Raw genomic sequence first — 15412 nt, 5'->3', positions numbered from 1 at the left:
CCTACGGTCTTGGCGTGCATCCGTGCGTCGCTGCGGTCCGGTCCCAGGTCGACGGGCACGTGCACCTTCCGCCGACCACTGGCGACAACATCGATGTACTGTGGAGACCTCAGGCCCCACGTGTTGAGCAATTCGGCGGTACGTCCACCCGGCCTCCCGCATGCCCACTATACGCCCTCGCTCAAAGTCCGTCAACTGCACATACGGTTCACGTCCACGCTGTCGCGGCATGCTACCAGTGTTAAAGACTGCGATGGAGCTCCGTATGCCACGGCAAACTGGCTGACACTGACGGCGGCGGTGCACAAATGCTGGGCAGCTAGCGCCATTCGACGGCCAACACCGCGGTTCCTGGTGTGTCCGCTGTGCCGTGCGTGTGATCATTGCTTGTACAGCCCTCTCGCAGTGTCCGGAGCAATGTGTCAATGTGTTCTTTTTTCCATTTCCAGGAGTGTATTTGCTGGATGTATTCAAGTCTCTCTCTCTCTTGTACCATGGAAGTTGTTCCCCAATGTGCTAACACATGCCCTATCATTCTATACCCTCTTCTTGTCAATGTTTTCCATATGTTCCTTGCCGATTCAGCGCAGAACCTCTTCATTCTTTACCTTACCAGTCCAGTCTCTTCTGTAGCAGCAATCTGATATGCTTCGATTCTTTTCCGCTCCCGTTTTCCCACTGCCACACAGTACTGTGCTTTGAACGTACATACTAAGAAACTTCTTCCGCTGTTTGATGCTGCTACACTTCTCTGGGCCAGGGACGCCCTTTTTCCCAGTGCTAGTCTGCTTTTTATTTCCTGCTTGCTCCGTCCATCATGAGTTGTTTTGCTACCTAGATAGCAGAATTTCTTCGTCTACTTCTTGATCCCCAATTCTGATCTTAAGTTTCTTCCTGTTCTCATTGTTGCTATTTTACATTAGCTTCTCCTGTCTTCAATTTACTCTCAACCCATACTCCGTGCTCATTAGACTGTTCATTCCACTCAACAAATTCTGTAATTCTTCATCACTTTCACTGAGGACAGCGATGTTACCAGAGAATCTTATCATTGATATCATTTCATCTTGAATTGTAGTCCCACTCTTGAAGCTTGCTTTTATTTTCGTCATTGGTTTTCTATGTAGGCCCGAAAGACTACGTCCCTTCCTTACACCGTTTCTAATCAGAACGTACCGTCCTTGTCCTTCCACTCTTATTGTTCCCACTTGGTCGGCCGCAGTGTCCGAGCGGTTCTACGCGCTTCAATCTGGAACCGCGCGACCGCTACGGTCGCTGGTTCCAATCCTGCCTCGGGCATGGATGTGTGTGATGTCCTTAGGTTAGTTAGGTTTAATTAGTTCTGTTCTAGGTGACTGATGACTTCAGATGTTAAGTCCCATAGCGCTCACAGCCATTTGAACAATTTTTGTTCCCACTTGGTTCTTGTATATATTGTATATTACCCGCCTTTCCCCATAGTGTATTCGTCTAAGAATTTCGAACATCACACACCATGTGATACTGTCGAACGCTCGACAAACCCGACGAGCCTACCTCGATTTTCCTTCAGCCTGGCTTCCATTACCAACCACATCGTAGAATTCCCTCTCTGATGATTTTACTTTTCCTAAAACCAAACAGATCGTTATACAGGGTGAGTCACCTAACGTTACCGCTGGATATATTTCGTAAACCATAGCAAATACTGACGAATCGACTCCGCAGACCGAACGTGAGGAGAGGGGCTAGTGTAATTGGTTAATACAAACCATACAAAAATGCACGGAAGTATGTTTTTTAACACAAACCTACGTTTTTTAAATGGAACCCCGTTAGTTTTGTTAGCACATCTGAACATATAAACAAATACGTAATCAGTGCCGTTTGTTGCATTGTAAAATGTTAATTACATCCGGAGATATTGTAACCTAAAGTTGGCGCTTGAGTACCACTCCTCCGCTGTACGATCGTGTGTATCGGAGAGCACCGAATTACGTAGGGATCCAAAGGGAACGGTGGTGGACCTTAGGTACAGAAGAGACTGGAATATCACATTACGTCCACATGCTAACACCTTTTTATTGGTCTTTTTCACTGACGCACATGTACATTACCATGAGGGGTGAGGTACACGTACACACGTGGTTTCCGTTTTCAAAGTACGGAGTGGAATAGAGTGTGTCCCGACATGTCAGGCCAATAGATGTTCAATGTGGTGGCCATCATTTGCTGCACACAATTGCAATCTCTGGCGTAATGAATGTCGTACACGCCGCAGTACATCTGGTGTAATGTCGCCGCAGGCTTCCACAATACGTTGTTTCATATCCTCTGGGGTTGTAGGCACATCACGGTACACATTCTCCTTTAACGTACCCCACAGAAAGAAGTCCCGAGGTGTAAGATCAGGAGAACGGGCTGGCCAATTTATGCGTCCTCCAAGTCCTATGAAACGCCCGTCGAACATCATGTCAAGGGTCAGCCTAGTGTTAATTGCGGAATGTGCAGGTGCACCATCATGCTGATACCAGATACGTCGACGCGTTTCCATTGGGACATTTTCGAGCAACGTTGGCAGATCATTCTGTAGAAACGCGATGTATGTTGCAGTGCTCTCCGATACACACGATCGAACAGCGGAGGAGTGGCACTCAAGCGTCAACTTTAGGTTACAATATCTCTGGATGTAATTAACAGTTTAAAATGCAACAAACGGCACTAATTACGTATTTGTTTATATGTTCAGATGTTCTAACAAAATTAACGTGGTTCCATTTAAAAAAACGTAGGTTTGTGTTAAAAAACATACTTACATAATACATTTGTATTAAACAATTACACTAGCCCCTCTCCTCACGCTCGGTCTGTGGGATCGGTTCGTCAGTATTTGATGTGGTTTACGAAATATACCCAGCGGTAACGTTAGGTGACTCACCCTGTATAACTGAGCCTCAATTTTCTTTTCCATTCTTCTGTACATTATATTTGTCAGCAACTTCGATGCACAACTACTGAGCTGATTGTGTGATAATTCTCGTACTTGTTGTTTTTATCAGTTTTCAAAATTGAGTGGATGATGTCTTTTCGAAACTCTGATGGTGTATCTGTACGTACATTGTACGCATCAACGTGAAGAGACGTTTTCTTGCTACTTCTGCCTATGATTTCAGAAATTCCGATTCAATATTTTCTATGCCTTCTGCCTTATTCCGCCTTAAGTCTCCGAAGGCTCTTTTAAATTCGTGTTTCTAATATTGGGTTCCCTATGTCTTCCCTGTCGACTCATGCTCTTCTTCGATCACGTTATCAGACAATTCCTCCTCTTCACAGACGCCTTCAGTGTGCTCTTTCCACCTCCCTGCTCTCCCCTTTATATTTAACAATAGAATTTCCACGGCACTCTTTATCTTACCGCCCTTACTTTTAATTTAAATAAACGTTGTTCTGATTTTTCTGTATGCGAAGTTGGTCATTCGATAATCATTTCTTCTTCCATTTCCTCACATTTTTCATGTAGCCATTTCGCCTTAGCTTCCTTGCACTTCCTGTTTCATTAATTTCTAAGTCACGTGTATTTCGATATTCCGGAATTTCCCTTAACATTTTGTGCAGCCTTCTTTCGTCGATCATCTGAAGTTTTTCACGTTATCCATGGTTTCTTCGCAGTTACCTTCCTTGTGCTATTGTTTTTCATTCCAATTTCTGCGAGTGTCCTTTTTAGAGATGTCCATTCCTGCTCAACTGAACTGCCTACTACGCTATTCCTTATCGCAATATCTATAGCCATAGAGAACTTCAAGCATACCTCTTCATTCCTTAGTACTACCGTACCCCATTTCTTTGCGCATTGATTCTTGCTGACTAGTCTCTTGCACTTTAGCCTACTTCTGGAGGACGTCGATTCAGTCCCGCATCCGGCCATCCTGATTTAGGTTTTCTGTGATTTCCCTAAATCGTTTCAGGCAAATGCCGGGATGGTTCCTTTGAAAGTGCACGGCCGACTTCCTTCCCCGTCCTTCCCTAATCCGATGACGCCGATGACCAGTATCTGGCTCCGGAATCTCTGCTTGACGGTTCAAAAAGAGGTTCAAATTGCTCTGAGCCCTACGGGACTTAACATCTGAGGTCATCAGTTCCCTAGAACTTAGAACTACTTAAACCTAACTAACCTAAGGACAGCACACTACACCCAGTCATCACGAGGCAGGATTCGAACCTGCGACCGTAGCAGTCGCGCGGTTCTGGACTGAAGCGCCTGGAACCGCTCGGCCACAGCGGCCGGCCGAAAAGCGGAAGTTAAACAGTGCTGACACTACGATTCTGCCGAACTGAAGACAGCTGAAGCAGCCGAAAAATGCCTCATTGTAATGTTAAATGCAATGTCAAGCTGTTTCGGGTTTTTCCGAAAAGGACCAAGCAAAGTCTAGTGACAGGGCGGTCCTTGGCCGGCATGCGGCCCGCACACGCTGCACGCGTGGCGTTTGGCACGCCGCGGGCTGCCCTTATCTACTGGCTGAACTTCTGAATCTTATTTGTGACTTCGTGTACTGGGTAAAGTGTAACATTAATAGGCGGCATTTCCGCAAGCTGCATGCGCCGGCTGCATGGCGTGCTCTAGTTAACTTATGCAATGCCAGGCCAGCGTACTCCAACTCGGTTGCGGCAAGAGTTGTAAATTTGTCAGAATTAGAAATCACAGCTGAGGAGAAAGATTTCCTTATTAAAGGGCTACATTTCAGTCTTCCGACAAAATGGCTCAAATGGTTCAAATGGCTCTGAGCACTACGGGACTTAACATCTAAGGTCATCAGTCCCCTAGAACTTAGAACTACTTAAACCTAACTAACCTAAGGACATCACACACATCCATGCCCGAGGCAGGATTCGAACCTGCGATCGTAGCAGTCGCGCGGTTCCGGACTGCGCGCCTAGAACCGCTAGACCACCGCGGCCGGCCTTCCGACAAAAGTCAGTGTACAAATAATAAAAAGAACGATAGCAGAAGTACTCTTGAAGAGGAAGCATGGTGTAGGTAGTCTCTCCAGTCCGTTTGTTGTTACGTAGAAAAGTGATTTACACCTAGTTATCTTGTAACAGCAGTTAAAAGCATCCTGAAGAAACGTCTCATTTATATTTGATACTAAACTTTGCTTCACAATATATTTATTCCTTGATGAAATTTGTCATTAAAAATATATCTTTTCAAACCAACAGCTCGGTTCATGGAATGAATAATAAGAATAAGTTTCACAAAGATGTTAAGTCAGTCGATATGGTTCAGAAGGGTATCCACCAATCAGAAATACACATTTTAAGTAACATACCAGCAGCAATAGAAACTTTGACTAATAATAAACTTCAGTTTGAGAAGAGTCTAAAGGATTTATTGAGGGGCCAACTCCTTCTACTCTATTGATGAATTTCGACTGAAGCGTGTATGCTATTAATAATATCACATAATGTGAACATTGCGTACAATCTGACTTCTGTACAAGTTTTGTGCAGTAATGCGATCATTGTAAATAACTGCCGTAAAATATTTCTTATTTTATTTTATTATGATTTGATGACAGGTGGTTACAATAGCCTAAGAATAGTCATGTGCACCGACATGTATTGAACATTCAATATTTGGTGACGTGCCTTAAATCCTTCTAATGTAAATATGCCTAATATGTTCTTTTTTGACCGACTCCACATCCAGAAGGGCGATTCATTTGGAGTCTGTGGAAAGTATATTAGCATGTCTGTTCTTATTTTGTAAATATTTATTGTGTATTCTTGTTTTTAACATGTTCCACAGCCCAGGGAATCTCCTCACTGTTGATCGGCTGCAATGGAAAGTTGGTTTAATCTAATCTACACTGAAGCCCCAAAGATACTGGTAATGGCACGCTTATTCAAACACAGAGATATGTAAACAGGCAGAATACGGCGCTCCGGTAGGCAACGCCTATATAAGACAACAGGAGTCTGGCGCAGTTGTTAGATCGGTTACTGCTGCTACAATGGCAGATTATCAATATTTGAGTTCAGACGTGGTGTTGTAGTTGGCGCACGAGTGATGGGACACAGCATCTCCGAGATAACGATGACGTAGAGATTTTCCCGTACGAACATTTCACAATGTACCGTGAATATCAGGAATCCGGTAAAAAAGTGGAATGATCACATAAAATTAATTGTTGGTTATGCGGTTGCCGGGTTGAGATTCATTGGGAGAGTCCTTAGAAAATGTAGTCCATCAACAAAGGAGGTGGCTTACAAGACACTCGTTCGACCTATACTTGAGTATTGCTCATCAGTGTGGGATCCGTACCAGGTCTGGTTGACAGAGGAAATAGAGAAGATCCAAAGAAGAGCATCGCGTTTCGTCACAGGGTTATTTGGTAAGCGTGATAGCGTTACGGAGATGTTTAGCAAACTCAAGTGGCAGACTCTGCAAGACAGGCGCTCTGCGTCGCGGTGTAGCTTGCTGTCCAGGTTTCGAGAGGGTGCGTTTCTGAATGAGATATCGAATACATTGCTTCCCCCTACTTATACCTCCCGAGGAGATCACAAATGTAAAATTAGAGAGATTCGAGCACGCACGGAGGCTTTCAGACAGTCGTTCTTCCCGCGAACTATACGCGACTGGAACAGGAAAGGAGGTAATGACAGTGACACGTAAAAAAAAACCCGCCACACGCCGTTGGGTGGCTTGCGGAGTATAGATGTAGATGTAGACGTAGATGAAAACGTCAAATCTCGAACACTGCAGACGGAAATATATCCTACAAGAACGGGACCAACGACGACTGAAGCGAACCGTTCAGCGTGACATAAGTGCAACCCTTCCGCAAATTGCTGCAGATTTCAATGCTGGGTCAGCATGCCAACCATTCAACGAAACGTCATCGATATGGGCTTTCGGAGCCGAAGGCCCACTCGTGTACCCGTGATGACTGCACGACACAAGTCCTAATGATTCTCCTGGGCCCGTCAAATCCGACGTTGGACTGTTGATGACTGGGCACATGTTGCCTGATAGGACGAGTCTCGTTTCAGATTTTATCGAGATGATGGACCCTACATGTCAGCAGGGGACGGTTCAAGTTGGTGGAGGCTCTGTAATTGTGTGGGGCGTGTGCAATTGGACTGATTGGGACACCTGATACGTTTACATACGACTCTGGCAGGTGAAACGTGTGGTGTCACCGCCAGACACCACACTTGATAGGTGGTAGCTTTAAATCGGCCGCGGTCCATTAGTACATGTCGGACCCGCGTGTCGCCACTGTCAGTAATTGCAGACCGAGCGCCACCACACGGCAGGTCTAGAGAGACGTACTAGGACTCGCCCCAGTTGTACGACGACTTTGCTAGCGACTACACTGACGAAGCCTTTCTCTCATTTGCCGAGAGATAGATAGAATACCCTTCAGCTAAGTCCATGGCTACGACCTAGCAAGGCGCCATTAACCATTTCTAGAGAGAGTCTCACTTGTATCGTCAAGAACGCTGTATACAAATGATGGATTAAAGTTAAGTATTCCAGAAGCTACGTACTTTTCTTTGTAGCATTCATTACGTATCCTGTTTCAGACCTAAGCAAACCTACGTGAGTTGACGGGTGCATTTCGGCCTCCTCTTGCCCCACAGTGTTGGCTCTTCTGCCAACACTACAAAACGTACGTAAGCATCCTGTCTGATCACCTGCATCCATTGATGTCCATTGAGCATTCCGACGGACTTGGGCGATTCCAGCAGGACAATGCGACACCCTACACACCTAAAATTGTTACAGGGTGGCTCCAGGAACACTCTTCTGAGTGCAAACATTTCCGGTGGCCACCAAACTTCCCAGACATGAACATTATTGAGCATACCTGGGATGCCTTGCAACCTGCTGTTCAGAAGAGATCTCCAACCTCACGTACTCTTACGGATTTATTGTCAGCCCTGCAGTACTCATGTGTTCCCTCCAGAAGTACTTCAGACATTAGTCGAGACCGTGGCACGTCGTTTTGCGGTAGTTCTGCGTGCTCGCGGGGGGCACTACACGATATGTACCAGTTTCTTTGACTCTTCAGTGTACATTCGATCTACCTTCGTATCTGTGGTTAGGTGCAACCACAATTGCCAATAACAACACTGAGCTGCATTTACATAATTCCCTCCCGACCTGCGTTAGTGCTGACCCCTAAGCGCATATACTGCTTCAAGCAACACAGCAGAGCCGCTTTGTGTTATTCGACCACTAGGGAGTCGACCACACGGCTACATTGCCTCCCTCCCGCTTCCCCGCGTCTATACGGAACGCGGTCGCGCAGAACTAGCCCTGCAGAAACGGAGGGAATAAAAGGCGAGTCCAGACTTAAAGATGCCATCCCACCCCCGCGCAGGCGGTCGTAAGTAACAAGAATGCCGCCCGCTAGGATATTCCCGCCCCTCCTGCCGCCGTCTCCTCATTTTCTTTTCCTTTTTTTTGCCCCCTCCACCCCACTCCCTACCCCTCAAGAATAAGAAAGATGTCACCGCAGTTTTTCATGGCTTAATTAAATTTTCCCCCCCTTTCCCCGCCCACTCCGGCCACCGCGACGGCGCTACCTTGTAATAAATCTCACGTCCAGGGGCTGCTGGGGGTGGGGGTAGGAGGGAAGGTAGCAGTGGTCGGATGTAAGGAACGGCGCGCTTGCGTGTCTGGAACCTAGGTGGCGGGCACAGTGAAGAGCCTACCAGGTGGCCAACACCCTGCTGGAACAACACTGCCAGGGGACACAGATCACTCAACCGGACTGTCTCTCGCCAGAACTGCAAATACTCCATCGAAATCTATCACCAATCACCGTAAATAAGCAAACACTTGAGCTTAATACATAAGACGATAAAGAAATTTATGATTCAGGGATATTATTATAAGCAGGAATAGCTAGAGAACAGATGAGCTTCTCAGAGTCTAGAAAGGTCATTATGTCTGAACACAAAATATGTTCCACGATTCTGTAACAAAGCGGTGTCAGTGAAATTGGCCGGTAATTATGTGCATCCGATTTTCTACCCTTTGTATAGATTGCTATGACCTGGGCCTTCATCCAGTCCCGTGGAACTTTCCGTTGTTCCAGTGATCTCTGATAGATGATGGATAAGAATTGTGCTATATTCTACATCTACATCTACATTTATACTCCGCAAGCCACCCAACGGTGTGTGGCGGAGGGCACTTTACGTGCCACTGTCATTACCTCCCTTTTCTGTTCCAGTCGCGTATGGTTCGCGGGAAGAACGACTGTCTGAAAGCCTCCGTGCGCGCTCTAATCTCTCTAATTTTACATTCGTGATCTCCTCGGGAGGTATAAGTAGGGGGAAGCAATATATTCGATACCTCATCCAGAAACGCACTCTCTCGAAACCTGACGAGCAAGCTACACCGCGATGCAGAGCGCCTCTCTTGCAGAGTCTGCCACTTGAGTTTGCTAAACATCTCCGTAACGCTATCACGGTTACCAAATAACCCTGTGACGAAACGCGCCGCTCTTCTTTGGATCTTCTCTATCTCCTCCGGGGTGTCAACCCGATCTGGTACGGATCCCACACTGATGAGCAATACTCAAGTATAGGTCGAACGAGTGTTTTGTAGGCCACCTCCTTTGTTGATGGACTACATTTTCTATTTGTAGCATAGTCAACATATAATCTTACGGGGATGCCGTCTGGGCCAGATGCCGCCCTGGAGTCTAAGGATCTTAACTGTTTTACGGTCCTAGATACACTAAACACTATGTCAGGCATCCTTGCGTTTGTTCGATAGCTGAAAGGGGGAATGGTGCTGCAGTCCTCTACAGTAAACGAGACTCTGAGAAGCTCATCTGCAGAAACCAGCACGGTTTTAGGATACAGCGGTCATGCGAGACACAGCTGGTCCTCTTTGTGCATGATGTACAACAGGCTCTAGATAACGGCTCCCAGGTTGATGCCATATTCCTCGCCTTTCGAAAGGCGTTCGACTCAGTTCCGCACTGTCGCTTGCTCCAAAAAGTGCGCGCTTACGGTCTATCCGATGACATATGCGGTTGGACAGAAAGTTTTCTAACAGACAGAGAGCAGTATGTAGTCCTGAATGGGGTGACTTCAACAGAAACAAGCGTAACTTCAGGTGTGCCCCAGGGCAGCATAATAGGTCTGCTGCTTTTTACGACTTACATAAACGATCTGGTTGATGGTATTGACAGCTGCATTAGACTGTTTGCCGATGATGCTGTAGTCTACAGGAAAGTAGTATCACACGAAAGTTGTGAACAAATCAATGAGGATTTGCAGAAAATAAATGCGTGATGTAATGGCTGGCAGTTATCTCTCAATATTAGTAAGTGTAACCTACTGCGTATAACAAGGCGAAAATCGCCATTAATGTACGAGTAAAAAATAAATGCCCAGTCTTTGGAAGCGGTAACATTCGTCAAGTATCTGGGTCTGATCATTCTAAATGATCTCAAATGGAATATTCAGATTACACAAGCAACGGGCAAGGCGAACTCTAGATTGCGGTTTATTGGTAGAACCCTGATGCGATGCAGTCCTTTAACAAAGGAAATTGCTTACAATACGTTAGTTCGCCCAGTATTATTGTTCGTCTGTATGGGACCCTTACCAGTTAGGTCTCATTCAAGAGATTGAAAAGGTCCAAAGAAGAGCGGCCAGATTCGTGACTGGTACATTCAGCCATCGCGAGAGCGTCAGAAATCTCATAGAAAGTTTGAAGTGGGACACACTTGCAGATAGACGACGCGCTAAACGGAAGAGGGTGCTCACTAAATTTCGAAATCCGATCTTCGTCGAGGATGTAGAGCATATATTATTACCACCAAGTTTCAAATCGTACAATGATCTACATTCAGAGATAACGGAAAGAAGAGCTCGTACTGAGGCGTTCAGACAGTCGTTGTTCCCTCGCGCGGTCCTCAAGTGGAACAGTGGTGGAGGGGGGGGAGGGGGGGGGGGGAAATTGACTTTGTCGAGAACTGTGCCTTCGCCACACACCGCTTGGTGGCTAGCAGAGTACATATGTAGATGTAGATGTAGATGTAACGATTTGGAAGCATATTTCGCTATGGGGAAGATAGGTACCTCATACAGGAATATTAAACAGGCCTTCAGGGCAAAGAGGAGCAGCTATATTAATATCAAGTGCTCAGATGGAAAACCAGCCCTAGGCAAAGAAGGGAAAGCTGAAAGGTGGAAAGAGTGTGTGGATGGTTTATGCAAGAGAGGTGAACTTGGACGTGATATTATAGAAAGGAAAGAGGACGTACATGAAGATGAGATGCTGCAAAAGAATTTGACAGAACACTGGAAGAGCTAAGTCGAATCAAGGCTCCGGAAGTAGACAACATTCCGTCAGAACTACTTATAACCTTGGGACTGATGTGTAATGTATATGAGACAGGTGAAATGCCCTCACACTTAAAGAAGAATGCAGTAATTCCAGTTCAAAGGAAAGTAGTTGCTGGCAGGTGTGAAAATTTTCGAACTAACAGTTAAATAACTCATGGTTGCAAAATACGAGGTGTGAATACAAAGTAAGTTCCATTTGGTTATATAAAACAAAAATGTACAGATACAGAAAAAATATTTATTGTACAAAAATCTACAACTGTTAAACTACTTTTCTACATAGCTTCCGAAATTTTGTAGGCACTTGTCATAGCGTGGCACAAGCTTTTGTATGCCTTCTTCATAGAAGATTGCCGCCTGTGTATTCAACCATGCGGTAACATGTTCTTTCATTTCGTCATCATCGTTGAAGTATTGATCCCCAAGGATAGATTTTAGGTGTAAGAAGAGATGAAAGTCGCTAGGAAGGAGGTCCGGGCTGTACGGAGGATGATCAAACGCGTCCCAGCGAAATTCCCGCAAGAGTTGTTTGGTCACGCGTCCACTTCGTTGTTCATCGTGCACTTGATCACGTCCTTCATTGAGCAGTCTGACCCATTTTCTAACCATTGAAAAATAGCATCATTCGATGCCTGCGAATCCCTACATTTCAGCAGGATAATGCTCGACCGCATGTTGCATGTCCTGTACGGGCCTTTCTGGAGACAGAAAATATTCGACTGCTGCCCTGGCCAGCACAATCTCCAGATCTCTCACCAACTGAAAACGTCTGGTCAATGGTGGGCGAGCAACTAGCTCGTCACAATACTCCAGTCAGTAGTCTTGATGAACTGTGGTATCGTGTTGAAGCTGCATGGGCAGATGTACCTGCACACGCCACCAAAGCTCTGACTCAATGCCCAGGCGAATCAAGGCCGTTATTACGGCCAGAGGTGATTGTTCTGGGTACTGATTTCGCAGGAGCTATCCACCCAAATTGCGTGAAAATGTAATCACATGTCAGGCCTAGTGTACTATATTTGTCCACTGATTACCCGTTTATCATCTGCAGTTCTTCTTGGTGTAGCAATTTCAATGGCCAGTAGTGTAGTTTAGCAGGCGGTAGAATATGCCATTTTGAATTAAAGATTTCATATAACTTGTGTAGTATGTAACTTAACTACGAGTAAATGGGCCACTCGCAGAAACTGTTACGCAAAGCCAAACGGTGCTCAGAATAGACTTTTATTCATTTACTTCAGACTTCAATGCACTTTCTAATTATGCTGACAATTCTGAGATCTTCTTGCAATTCTTTTATCAGGATACCCCTATTCACAATCCAAACGATCAATATGTGTCCGTGTTTACTATTTTATAGACTTCACCATTCAACTATGCCACGGAGAAAATTCGAAAATGTCAATCTTTGTTGACCTCGGTGGCCAAGAATCGTGATCGTTTGTGCTGATCCAGCTTCCGAGGAGTGTTAGATTGGATGATGTGCCACCTGACAAAAACATATAGTATGAAGAGGACCTCCTTTAGTGCGTATGCACACGAATTTGCCTGGACGTGGTGGATTCCCTACCGCGACTAATACGAGATGCATTCAAGTTCTAAGGCCTCCGATTTTTTTTCTCCGGACTGGAAAGAGATAGAAACATGAGGCCGCGTTCATTGTCAATACGTCCCAGAGATGGCAGCAACGTACGGCAGATGGAATTTTACCGCCAACGGCGAGAATGAGAACTGTTTTAAATACTTAAAATGGCGACGTTTTCCTTACTTGAACAGCGTGCAATCATTCGTTTTCTGAATTTGCGTGGTGTGAAACCAATTGAAATTCATCGACAGTTGAAGGAGACATGTGGTGATGGAGTTATGGATGTGTCGAAAGTGCGTTCGTGGGTGCGACAGTTTAATGAAGGCAGAACATCGTGTGACAACAAACCGAAACAACCTCGGGCTCGCACAAGCCGGTCTGACGACACGATCGAGAAAGTGGAGAGAATTGTTTTGGGGGATCGCCGAATGACTGTTGAACAGATCGCCTCCAGAGTTGGTATTTCTGTGGGTTCTGTGCACACTATGCTGCATGACGACCTGAAAATGCGAAAAGTGTCATCCAGGTGGGTGCCACGAATGCTGACGGACGACCACACCGCTGCCCGAGTGACATGTCGCCGAGAAATGTTGACGTGCAACGACAGCACGAATGGGACTTTCTTTTCGTCGGTTGTGACAATGGATGAGACGTTGATGCCATTTTTCAATCCAGAAACAAAGCGCCAGTCAGCTCAATGGAAGCACACAGATTCACCGCCACCAAAAAAAATTTCGGGTAACCGCCAGTGCTGAAAAAATGATGGTGTCCATGTTCTGGGACAGCGAGGGCGTAATCCTTAGCCATTGCGTTCCAAAGGGCACTACGGTAACAGGTGCATCCTACGAAAATGTTTTGAAGAACAAATTCCTTCCTGCACTGCAACAAAAACGTCCGGGAAGGGCTGCGCGTGTGCTGTTTCACCGAGACAACGCACCTGCACATCGAGCTAACGTTACGCAACAGTTTCTTCGTGATAACAACTTTGAAGTGATTCCTCGTGCTCCCTACTCACCTGACCTGGCTCCTAGTGACTTTTGGCTTTTTCCAACAATGAAAGACACTCTCCGTGGCCGCACATTCACCAGCCGTGCTGCAATTGCCTCAGCGATTTTCCAGTGGTCAAAACAGACTCCAAAAGAAACCTTCGCCGCTGCCATGGAATAATGGCGTCAGCGTTGTGAAAAATGTGTACGTCTGCAGGGCGATTACGCCGAGAGGTAACGCCAGTTTCATGGATTTCGGGTAAGTAGTTAATTAGAAAAAAAATTCGGAGGCCTTAGAACTTGAATGCACCTCGTAGGTATAATGGCAGGGCCACTACGAATGTAATGTACGGACTATAAGTTGAGAATGTGGGTCTCACGGGGAGCGTACAGGCGGTAAGTCCCTACAGTCGCACAATCCTCTGTGTCATCGGTGGCTCACATGGATAGAGCGTCTGCCATGTAAGGACATCAGGGGTTCGAGTCCCTCTCGGGGCACACATTTTCAACTGTCCCCGTTGATGTATATCAACGCCCGTCAGCAGTTAATGGTACTGATTTAATTGTAATTTCAAAAACATATAGGGCTCCCTGTCGTCCAGGAAGAATACATCCTTTTCTGGAGCCAAAAGGACTTCTTCCAATAATGTTTGCAGATCGTTTTCAGGGAAGTCTAGATAAAGGGTCCTCGGTAACACAGTAGGTCCAATCAGTCGATTGCCTGTCACGGTACACCACGCTGTATGTTTTCATTTATGTTACGAGCCATTTTTTTCGTGTAGTTTACTGTTTGTGTCACAGAGATTATCCATTTAAACCGATTAGCGAATAGTCAGCATTATCTTCCATTTCCTACCACTTTAAGTGATTTTTTAAAAAAAATTTTGAAACTGCTTTGTTGTAATACACTGCATACCGTTAAACTCACGGTTTTACTTCAAACTTCGTAACTTACATGTAATGTGTAAGCAGTAGGGCATACTACTTAGGCGATTTCGAGAAAATTGCTAAAGAATTGTTTCACGTCGGTGATGTATCGGTGCTTTGCGACCTAAGAAAGACTTGGAGGTGGTCATGTTGTTAGCGCTCAAGCTCCGCAACCAGTGGATCGTCGGATCGAGTCGCATTCATGTATTTAATTTGTTCTAATTTATATTTTTTTCAAGACTTGTCATATTATTTCATGTGTATTACATTTGAAAGGTAACAGAATGAAAAGACACATCTATTAGCACGAACTTTAACTGGATTTCCAATGTTGTGTGGTTGTCTGCTAATTTTTATTATCACAACATATATTATATTTATAAGTATCGGTAAATAAACGATCAAACGTATAAATTTTTGCTGCTAATGTATGCCTGTTGTGATTTCCGAAATCACTTGTACATGCAATAGGGTAAGGTACCCAGAACTACTTTTCACTTGGACGCTTCGATGTGCCGACACTGGTTTCAAGGACGAGGGACAGACTTGGAAAGACCAA

The sequence above is a fragment of the Schistocerca cancellata genome, chromosome 12, assembly GCF_023864275.1.
Source record: "Schistocerca cancellata isolate TAMUIC-IGC-003103 chromosome 12, iqSchCanc2.1, whole genome shotgun sequence".
NCBI lineage: Eukaryota > Metazoa > Arthropoda > Insecta > Orthoptera > Acrididae > Schistocerca > Schistocerca cancellata.
Note: the sequence above shows the minus strand (reverse complement) of the source record.